Raw genomic sequence first — 9,602 nt, 5'->3', positions numbered from 1 at the left:
TTCTTTAAGAAGTTTACAGCATGTCTATATTAAGCCCTGGTGGTCAGAAGGATGGGCAGTTTTTCTTGGCTCTGTAGAACTCTAGATCATGGGGTCTACACTCCAGAAAAGAGTGGTTTGAAAGGACGAGCAGCATCAGATAAAAATGTCAAGAGTAGAAAATAAGCTAAATTAATCTACCGCCCTTTTTCGCCTTCCACCCACCACTATGATGAACACGAATACATCTGAGAATATTTTCTCTCTTTTTTTTGTTCAAATTACATAGGAAAAAAAAACGTAAAACCAGAGTTCTCTGATTAAAGTTAGCAGAAGGTTTTATGTTTCCTTTTGTCACTGAGTCATAAAGAAAGAAAACAAAACACACTCAGCTCAACCTAAATCTAACCAATCACATAGCTTTATTAAACATAGCATCAACAGAAAGAAAATGTGTAGTGCTTTCTCAGGAAGGGAGAATGCCAAGAATAAAGTAATTTTCTGGCTTTGTCTTCAATATCTATAAATTTTTTCCATGCAGTTCACTATGTTACTGAACAGCTGTTGATATTAAACATGAGGGGAAAAATCACAAATGGACAGGGAAATATATCAGGGATTACCAGATACTAACTAGCCACACTCCACAAGGACCTCACTCATCTGTTTTTGACCTCAGACTAAGAAACCACTTTCTTTTCGATTATTCCATCTCTTCATATTTTTTGTGGCCAAGTATGTATTGGATACAGAGCTTGTTCAGACCAAAACTTGGCATGTGAGCTCTTGATTTGACTGCAGTTGGGTTACCACCAATTTGCAAAAATAAAGTATGAATAATAATCTTAGCTATAAGAGTGCAAAGTAAAATAAATCTTTACTTTGCCATCTTATCGGGGAATATAAATCGATCTGGCATGCAAGTCAACCTTAATTTCTTATGTAAGGGTTCCAGATGTACCTCAAATTATGTTTTATAAATATAGCCAGCATGTTAGACATAATGATATCTAAAGACTCCATGGATCTCAGACATGGCCCTTGCTCAGTGAGCTCCAGCCAAGCGTTGGGCCACAGAATTAAGAATTCAACTCAGCTCACTTGACAGCATTGCCTCTGTGTATACTCTCTGGGTTTTTTTTTTTTATTGAAAGAAAAAAAAGAAATTCCCGCCTCCTCACAGCACTCTCCCGGTTTCTTTGCTCCTGTGTCTGCACTTGGCTAATGTCTTTCCACTCTCCTTGCTCTCTGACATGTACATTCCTTCTGCCTACCCACAGGCCATTGATTCCTAGAGGCATTATTGGTTTAAAGTAAAAGAAATCGCTTTTAGGATATACTATCTGCAGCTATCAAACAGTTGACTGTTTGACTGTTACTATTTGATTTTTATGTAAGGTTAGACTTAAGATTTGTGTTGGCTAAGAATTTATGCTTCATGGAAAACTCTTACTTGTACAAGACTTCCATTGATGTTCTGCCCACTTAGCATGAGCATGCCATTGTTTCTGTATCCACTGAATGAGGGCAAAACCACCTGGGTACCCTCATCAAAAAAAAGCAGAGAAAGTCACCAGCTCTTACCTGTGGAGTATCTGCCATTCCTGACATACTTCCTCTTTCAGGGCTACATCACACTGTTACAAAGTCTTCTTAAAAAGTAAGAAAAGGGCAGGATTGAAAAGACCTTTCAGCAGTGACAGTACTTACTACTCTAGTAGAGGTTTGGAATTTCATTCCTAGCAGGCATATTAGGCAACTCACAACTACCTGTAACTCCAGTTCCTGGAAAATCTGAGTCCTCTGGTTTCTTCAGGCACCTGCATTCATGTGCACATACCTCCATGTAGACACACATAATTAAAAATCATTTAAAATCATCTTTTTAAAAGGGCCTTAGAAACATTAATATGTTGTGAGGAGGCCGTTAGTTTGTTTCTTGGCCACCCAGCAGTTCAGACCCGAAATAATCACACAGAAACCATATTATTTAAATTACTGCTTGGCCCATTAGCTCTAGGTTCTTGTTTGCTAACTCTTACATCTTAATTCAACCCATCCCCATTAATCTGTGTGTCACCACGAGGTCGTGGCCCACCAGCAAAGTTTCAACACATCTGTCTCTGACAGCAGCTCCATGGCTTCTCCCTGACTCTGCCTTATTCCTCCCAGTGGGCAGTTTAGTTTTCCCTGCCTAGCTAAGTTCTGCCCTTTTACAGGTTCAAATCGCATCCATGTTCCTGCAAACAATATCACTTTTTCACAGCTGAAAAACATTGCACTGTGTACATAAAATGTTGGTGAGCTGTTGCTGTTTAATTACAAACTGGACATAGATCTTAAGTGAAGCTCTTCTTTTAAGAAATCAACCATGTAGTACAGACATTAAGATCAACAATTAATAAATGGGATCTCACACAAGTGAAAGTCTTATGTTAGGTAAAGGACATGGTCAATAGGACAAAATGACAGCCCACAGAACTGGAAAAAAATCTTCACCAACCCCACATCTGACAGGGGGTTGATCTCCAAAATATATAAAGAACTCAAAGACATTTTACAAAAACCAAGTAATCCAATTAAAATGGGGTAGAGAACTAAACACACACACAGCTTTTAGCTGTTTGCTGGCAGTGTGCTGCAACTCCTTTAAGACAGATTTTCCTGATTGAGTGGTAGGAGCCTGTTTCAAAATGGCAGCTTCCTGGCCCTGGCTGTACCACCATCACAAATTCCAGCTATGAAGCATTTCAATGGCATTTATGGGCCTGTGTGTTTGTATGCCCACTCAGGAACAGGAGAAAAATAGCTGAGACCATGCCCATGGCTCAGAGCTCCCCAGCAACTGCCAGGGAGTGTCCAGGCAGTCAGAGCACCAGTGGCTTTTCCACCATTGAGCAGAGGAGGCAGGATCAGGTCTACTAGGCATGCATAGATAGGAGAGCATGGCGGATTCGTGCTGCCATACACAGAGAGATTTCTAGGCCACGCAGTGCGCCAAATGGCAGATTTAGCTTTTACTTAGAAAAAAAGGTTTGTATGCTTCATGGTGCTACCCAGGTGGTGAGGATGGCTCCCACCTGGCAGTCCTAGAGCTGAGGTGAACTACCTCCACCATATTTAAAGCCTGAGAGAGGCAAAGCCAGCACCCAGGGCCACTGAGACCAAGACGCTTAACATTTTAAAAAATGCTTCTGATCAGAAAATAATTATAGATATGCAATAAAGACAAACCCAGATAAAAAGACCTATAACCCCTTCTTAGGTATTATTACAAATCTTATCCTTTTTTGAGGGACTAATCTCTCTGGGAGTCAGTGGCACCAGATGTTTTTAAATTAAGTTTTATTTTATTTTATGTGTATGTATACTCTGCATGAATGAGTTACAGGTGGTCGTAAACTACCCAGTGTGAATGCTGGAAACTCAACTCAGGTCCCTTGGAAGAGCAACAAGTGCTTTTAATTGCCACCCCTGCAGCTTGGCATCAAATTGTAATGCCCTTTGCTTCTCTTCTCTTGGCATCATCTCCCATCTCCCTCCCCTCCCCCAGTAGCTGTGCTCAGACTTTATGATTCTCTTCTATCAAATTCAGATTTAAGAGGTCTTATTTTCCTTTCAAAATCAAGAGAATGTGACCTCCTTGCTGTCTCTGTTATCTTTCAGTTCATTGAATTTCTCTTCCTTGTTTGTTTGGCATCCTGGGGACTGACATGGGACCTGCAGTCCTCAGCCTCTTTGGATCTGTCACATCCCTCTTCTCTACTGCTCACCAATGTTGCCATCCCTTCTCCCCATCTCTACCCTTGGACAGATGGAGACTACTGGAAGAAATGGCATATCACCACATGTTGGTACTAGTGCCACGTCAGAATCACCCAGCAGCCTCTTATCTCCTTCTGCATAGACTTTCTGGTTCTCAGAGTCAAGCGCAAATCTTAACCAGGTTTCTCTGGTTCCCACTCTCAGTCCCTACCCCTCCTTTCACCCAACAGCCTCATGCCCTGCTTCACTCCGATGACTGAGGTCATCAGGGCTGACTCATGCCAACTTCCTGTCTCTCTCTAGTCTTTGCTTTATCTCAACCCACACCCTTCCTTCCTCCCCACAATCTCGGGGGACATGATGCTGTGTCTCTTCTCCGGAATCATCACCCTCCCCCTCCCCACTTTATCTCTATGTGCTTCACCCTCCTTCTGTTTTTCAAGACCTCCCCAGCGGCCACTCTCCTCAAAGAGTTTCTTACCATCATTTCCACGGTGGGTTGGGTGACGTCCCTTGGAGCCTTCCCAAGGCACACATGTGTCCTCTCGGTGTCACTGTCATAAATCAGTTAGGTTGTCTGTTTCCTGTTGTGCAGTCCCTAGGAAGAGAGGTCAGATTCTTCTCACCCAGTGCCAGTGCTTGGTGAAAACCTGTCCCAATGAAGAGACAGTTTTACTTTTCTGCTTTAAAAACAAAAAACAAAACAAAACAAACAAACAAACAAGAAACCATACTTTTATTCTTAACTGAGCCTGGCTGTATTCCCTTTAAGTCTGGACCAAAATCAAAACCAAAACAGGCCAACTAGCTGGGACTATAGCTCAGTGGTAGAGAGCTTTCTTGGCATCTACAAGGCCCGGAGTTCTTGCCCCAACAAAGACGCAGGAACAAAAGCAACTCAAACAGATCCACAGCATGGATGTCTTGGGCTATCATACTTTTCTTTTATTTGGAATGAAAACCATATATGTGTGCTTCTTTATAAATGTACAGAAATATACAGAGATGTTCCTGGTTTTCTAGAACCTTATGTGTTATTAAGAATAGATTCTTTTGATTCATATTTCTAATGTTGTCAAAAGTCGGGTTTTTGCTTTTGTCAACTGTCCTTTGAATGCCTCAACTTACAAAGTAGTAAGGTTAGACTAGTTAAACACTGTGGCCATTATCACATGGAGGTACCAATTTTGTCAATGATAATAATAATAATAGTAATAACAATGACAACAACAACATAAAGACTCTTCCCATGGAAAAATAACAAAATCAAATCTGATGATCTAAAAATATTGTACTATACAGCATTTCTTTTATTTGACACCTCATAAGACCCTGCCGAACCAAGATGCAGTAAGCCATGGGGCCGGGTCCCTGTTGTGTCCCTGACACATCAGGGCCTTCAGTTATCCTCTTTCATATTTCATGGACAATGCTGTGCAGCTTGGGCCAGTGCTATGTACTCAAACCTACATGGGGCAATTGTATCTGCACTGAATGTGGGCAGACACGCTTCTTGCCATTATTCCCTGGACCGTGCATTCTAAGAGCAGTGCACATAGTGTGAAGCTTGTTTTAAGTATTATGAGTTACCTATAGAAGACTGAAAAGTACACAGCAGGAATTCATATGTGATAGGTAATACAAACACCATACTATATATAAAAGCATCCATGGCTTTTAGTACCCTAATCCTGGGACCCATACTTTGATACTATTGAACAATTTTATTTATATACTAATTAACACTTGGAATTAATTCAGTATACTTTGACACAATTTCACAATTGTGCTTAATGCATAATGACCTCATGCTGACTTTTTTCCATCTTTCTACCCCCACCACCACCACCACCACTGCCTTCCTACCTGCAAAGTTCCCTGTCATTTGTGTCTATTCATTTTGCTTTGTGGCCTGATTAATTAACATTTTAAGAGTCATTTTAACTTTGATAATAGCTTTAGATTTACAGAACTTTGTGAAAATAATAGTTTCTTTATGTTTCTTCACCCGAATATTTCTTTCAGGTTAACAGTTTACGAAATTGTGCTATATTTCCCATCTATATGGTACCAACCTTGATTTGTTATTACACGGCAATCATACTCTCTCAAACGCATTTGAATTTCACTAGTTCTTACAAGTAACACCATCTTTTCTGCATTCCAGAATCACATTCAAGGTATGGTATGATGCTTACTGGCCATCCATATCTCTTCCCTTGTAACTGGTTATTTGGGGGTTTTTCAGAACCTTAAGGGTTTTGAGAAGGACACCATCCAAGAAATCCCTCAATCTGACTTTGGTATGATACGAGACTGAAATGATATATTTTGGGTAGAATGCCATTCATTCTGCAGCATGGATGGCCATGATCAGTATGGCTAACTCCCCGTGTGGTGTGGAATATTGGTTGATATTCTGTCAATTATATTTTATTTTTTTTTAATTTATTTATTTATTAAGGATTTCTGCCTCGTCCCCACAACCGCTTCCCATTTCCCTCCCCCTCCCCCGATCAAGTCCTCCCCCCTCATTTGCTCGAAGAGCAATCAGGGTTCCCTGACCTTGGGAAGCCCAAGGACTGCCCACCTCTATCCAGGTCTCGTAAGGTGAGCATTCAAACTGCCTAGGCTCCCACAAAGCCAGTACGTGCAGTAGGATCAAAAACCCACTGCAATTGTTCTTGAATTCTCAGTATTCCTCATTGTCCGCTATGTTCAGCTAGTCCGGATTTATCCCATGCTTTTTCAGACCTAGGCCAGCTGGCCTTGGTGAGATCCCAATAGAACATCCCCATTGTCTTAGTGTGTGGGTGCACCCCTCGTGGTCCTGAGTTCCTTGCTCGTGCTCCGTCTCCTTCTGCTCCTGATTTGGACCTTGAGATTTCTGTCCGGTGCTCCCGTGTGGGTCTCTGTCTCTGTCTCCTTTCATCGCCTGATGAAGGTTAATATTCCTGAGGATGCCTATGTGTTTGTCTTTGGATTCACCTTATTTAGCTTCTCTAGGAACATGAATTATAGGCTCAATGTCCTTTATTTATGGCTAGAAACCAAATATGAGTGAGTACATCCCATGTTCCTCTTTTTGGGTCTGGCTTACCTCACTCAGGATAGTGTTTTCTATTTCCATCCATTTGTATGCAAAATTCAAGAAGTCCTTGTTTTTTACTGCTGAGTAATACTCTAATATGTATATATTCCATACTTTCTTCATCCATTCTTCCGTTGAAGGGCATCTAGGTTGTTTCCAGGTTCTGGCTATTACAAACAATGCTGCCATGAACATAGTTGAGCATATACTTTTGTTGTATGATAGGGCCTCTCTTGGGTATATTCCCAAGAGTGGTATTGCTGGATCCAGGGGTAGGTTGATCCCGAATTTCCTGAGAAACCGAAACACTGCTTTCCAGAGTGGTTGCACCAGTTTGCATTCCCACCAGCAATGGGTGAGTGTACCCCTTATGTGTCCCTAGTTTAATTTCCTTAATGATCATGAAAAGGACAAAACTGTAACCTTCAGCTCTGTTTCTAATAAAGGACCTTGAGGCTGCATCACTTGCTTTGAAATACTGTTTGCCCCATAGAACTCCAAATACCACCTTGATGTTACATATAAGAGAATAGAAACCAGTATCTTACAGTTCTTTCCAGTGTGACCCATCCTCATGCTCCCATGATTAGCTGAGTTCAGGATTTGATGATCTCTAATTTCGTTATACTGTAGTATAACCACCTTTGGGAAAAATCCACTTCAGAACAGGGAACCAACCAAGTAAGAAATGGCAAACTATTTCACTAAATATCTCAATTTGAATGCATGTTTAAAATGAAATTTCTTTCTTCAAGCTGTTATTTTTGTGTCAGTCAAACCTTATGCGCCTCAAGATCCATGGCTGCTTTTAAAAAAAGATTTATTTTCGTTTATTCTATGTATATGGGTGTTTTGCCTGCATGTATGTTTGTATACCTTGCATATAAAGTGCTTGCAGGAGCCAGGAGATGGGGTTATATTTTCTAGAAATGAGGCTACACATGGTTGTCACAGACTACACGGCTTATCCATCACTAACTCACTTCCTCACGTACTGGAGGCTAAAGTTCCCAGACTAAGGATTAAGGCCTCACTGGTTTGGTTTACTCTAATGTCTTTCTTCTTAGCTTGCAGAGAGAATGATGTTTTTGTTTTTACTTCCATGATTTTTTTTTCTGAAGCTGATTCTTCTGGAATCTCTGGGTCCCAATTTCCTTTTGATGTGAAGGGCAATGGTGAGATTAGATTAATGCCGAGACTGTGGAGACTCTATTCTTGTGGATGTGCTAGTTTCCAAATTTTGGAATTACTTATTGATATTGTTTGAGAGGTGGGACCCTAGCTTATCTCCTTTGCATGGGTTGGGTGTCCTGTACAATGGTTAGGCACAGAAATGGAGCACGATTAATGAAAACTCAGAGATAGATATTGGGATTCAACCTGAAGGCCAAAAAAGAAAAACAGCCATCTACTGGCTCTTATTTCTATCTTAGTCTGAAATGGCAATCCTGCCTCCAGAAATCCTCTTAATGAGACTGTCTGAGAGCTGTTTCCTCCCATTTTATATTCTTTCTTCGCTAGTACTGTCATTAAAGGCATGCACCACCACCACCCAGTATTTTGGCAAGCTAGTGTGGCTACTAGGATTATAGGTGAGTGTCACCATTGCCTAGTCTGTGAGGATGACCAGGGTGACTGTTTTACTCTCTGAACTTCAGACAAGCTTTATTTATTAAAATACAAATGAAATATCACTACACAGGAATTTGTCTGTTTTGCCCTCCTGTGCTCCATAATTCAATGACATCTTTCCCGTCCTTAAGAAACTAGACTGCTTATTAGACTTATGACCCTGTCAGAGTCTGGGATTTCCTTAGTATCCAGAATTTATAAGTCACAAATTCACCATGGTGGGAACTAACCAGTCTAAGTGTTTTGCTGTAATAACACAAATGACCAAGGCAAAGTCACATTGTAACTTAATCATCTTTTTAAAGACTTTATCTTTACAACTGCTACTGAAGAAAGGGGAATGAAACTAGATTCCTGCTTCTCATCTTGTAAAGACCTTAACATGATGCCTGGGACACTGATGTTATTATAGAACAACCTGGAAACACTTAAGCATATAGTCTCGGGCAACTACTTTTGGAATAAGACACTAAGAGATTAAAAAATGGCACTAACAGATTAAAAAATAGAAAAATATCAATAATTGATTGAGTCAAATTTAAGTCTTTGCACAATAGAAGAAACAATAAACAGAAAGTAAATAGATTATAGAATGGAAAAGAATCTGTCAGCTTTTCATTTAACATAGACTGAATATCAAGAATATACAAAGAACTCAAAGCATTTAAAACACAAGCGCATGCAACCCAACCAAACAAAGGGAAAATGAACCAAAAAGATATATGTAAGGAAGTGCAAATGCACAATGAATAAATGAACAAAAATATTCAGTATCCTTATGTAGGCAAAGGCTGCTCGTTTGTTTCCCAGCTGCCCAGACCTGAAATAATCACACAGAAACTATATTAATTAAAACAGTGTTTGGTCTATTATCTCGGGCTTCTTATTGACTAACTTTTACATCTTAAATTAACCCATTTTTATTATTTTGTATTTTACCACAAGGCTTGTGGTTTACCAGTAAAAGTTCTGTCTGGTGTCTGTCTCTTTTGGCAGCTACATAGTGTCTCTCTGACTCTGCCTTCTTTCCCCCTGCATTCAGTTTAGTTTTCCTGCCTACCTCTATTCTGCACTGACACAGGCCCAAAGAAGATTCTTCCTTAACCAATGATAACAAAACATATTCACAGCATAC

This window comes from Microtus oregoni, unplaced genomic scaffold, assembly GCF_018167655.1.
Source record: "Microtus oregoni isolate MIOR12 unplaced genomic scaffold, Mior012 000007F_ref0000211, whole genome shotgun sequence".
Taxonomy (NCBI): domain Eukaryota; kingdom Metazoa; phylum Chordata; class Mammalia; order Rodentia; family Cricetidae; genus Microtus; species Microtus oregoni.
Note: the sequence above shows the minus strand (reverse complement) of the source record.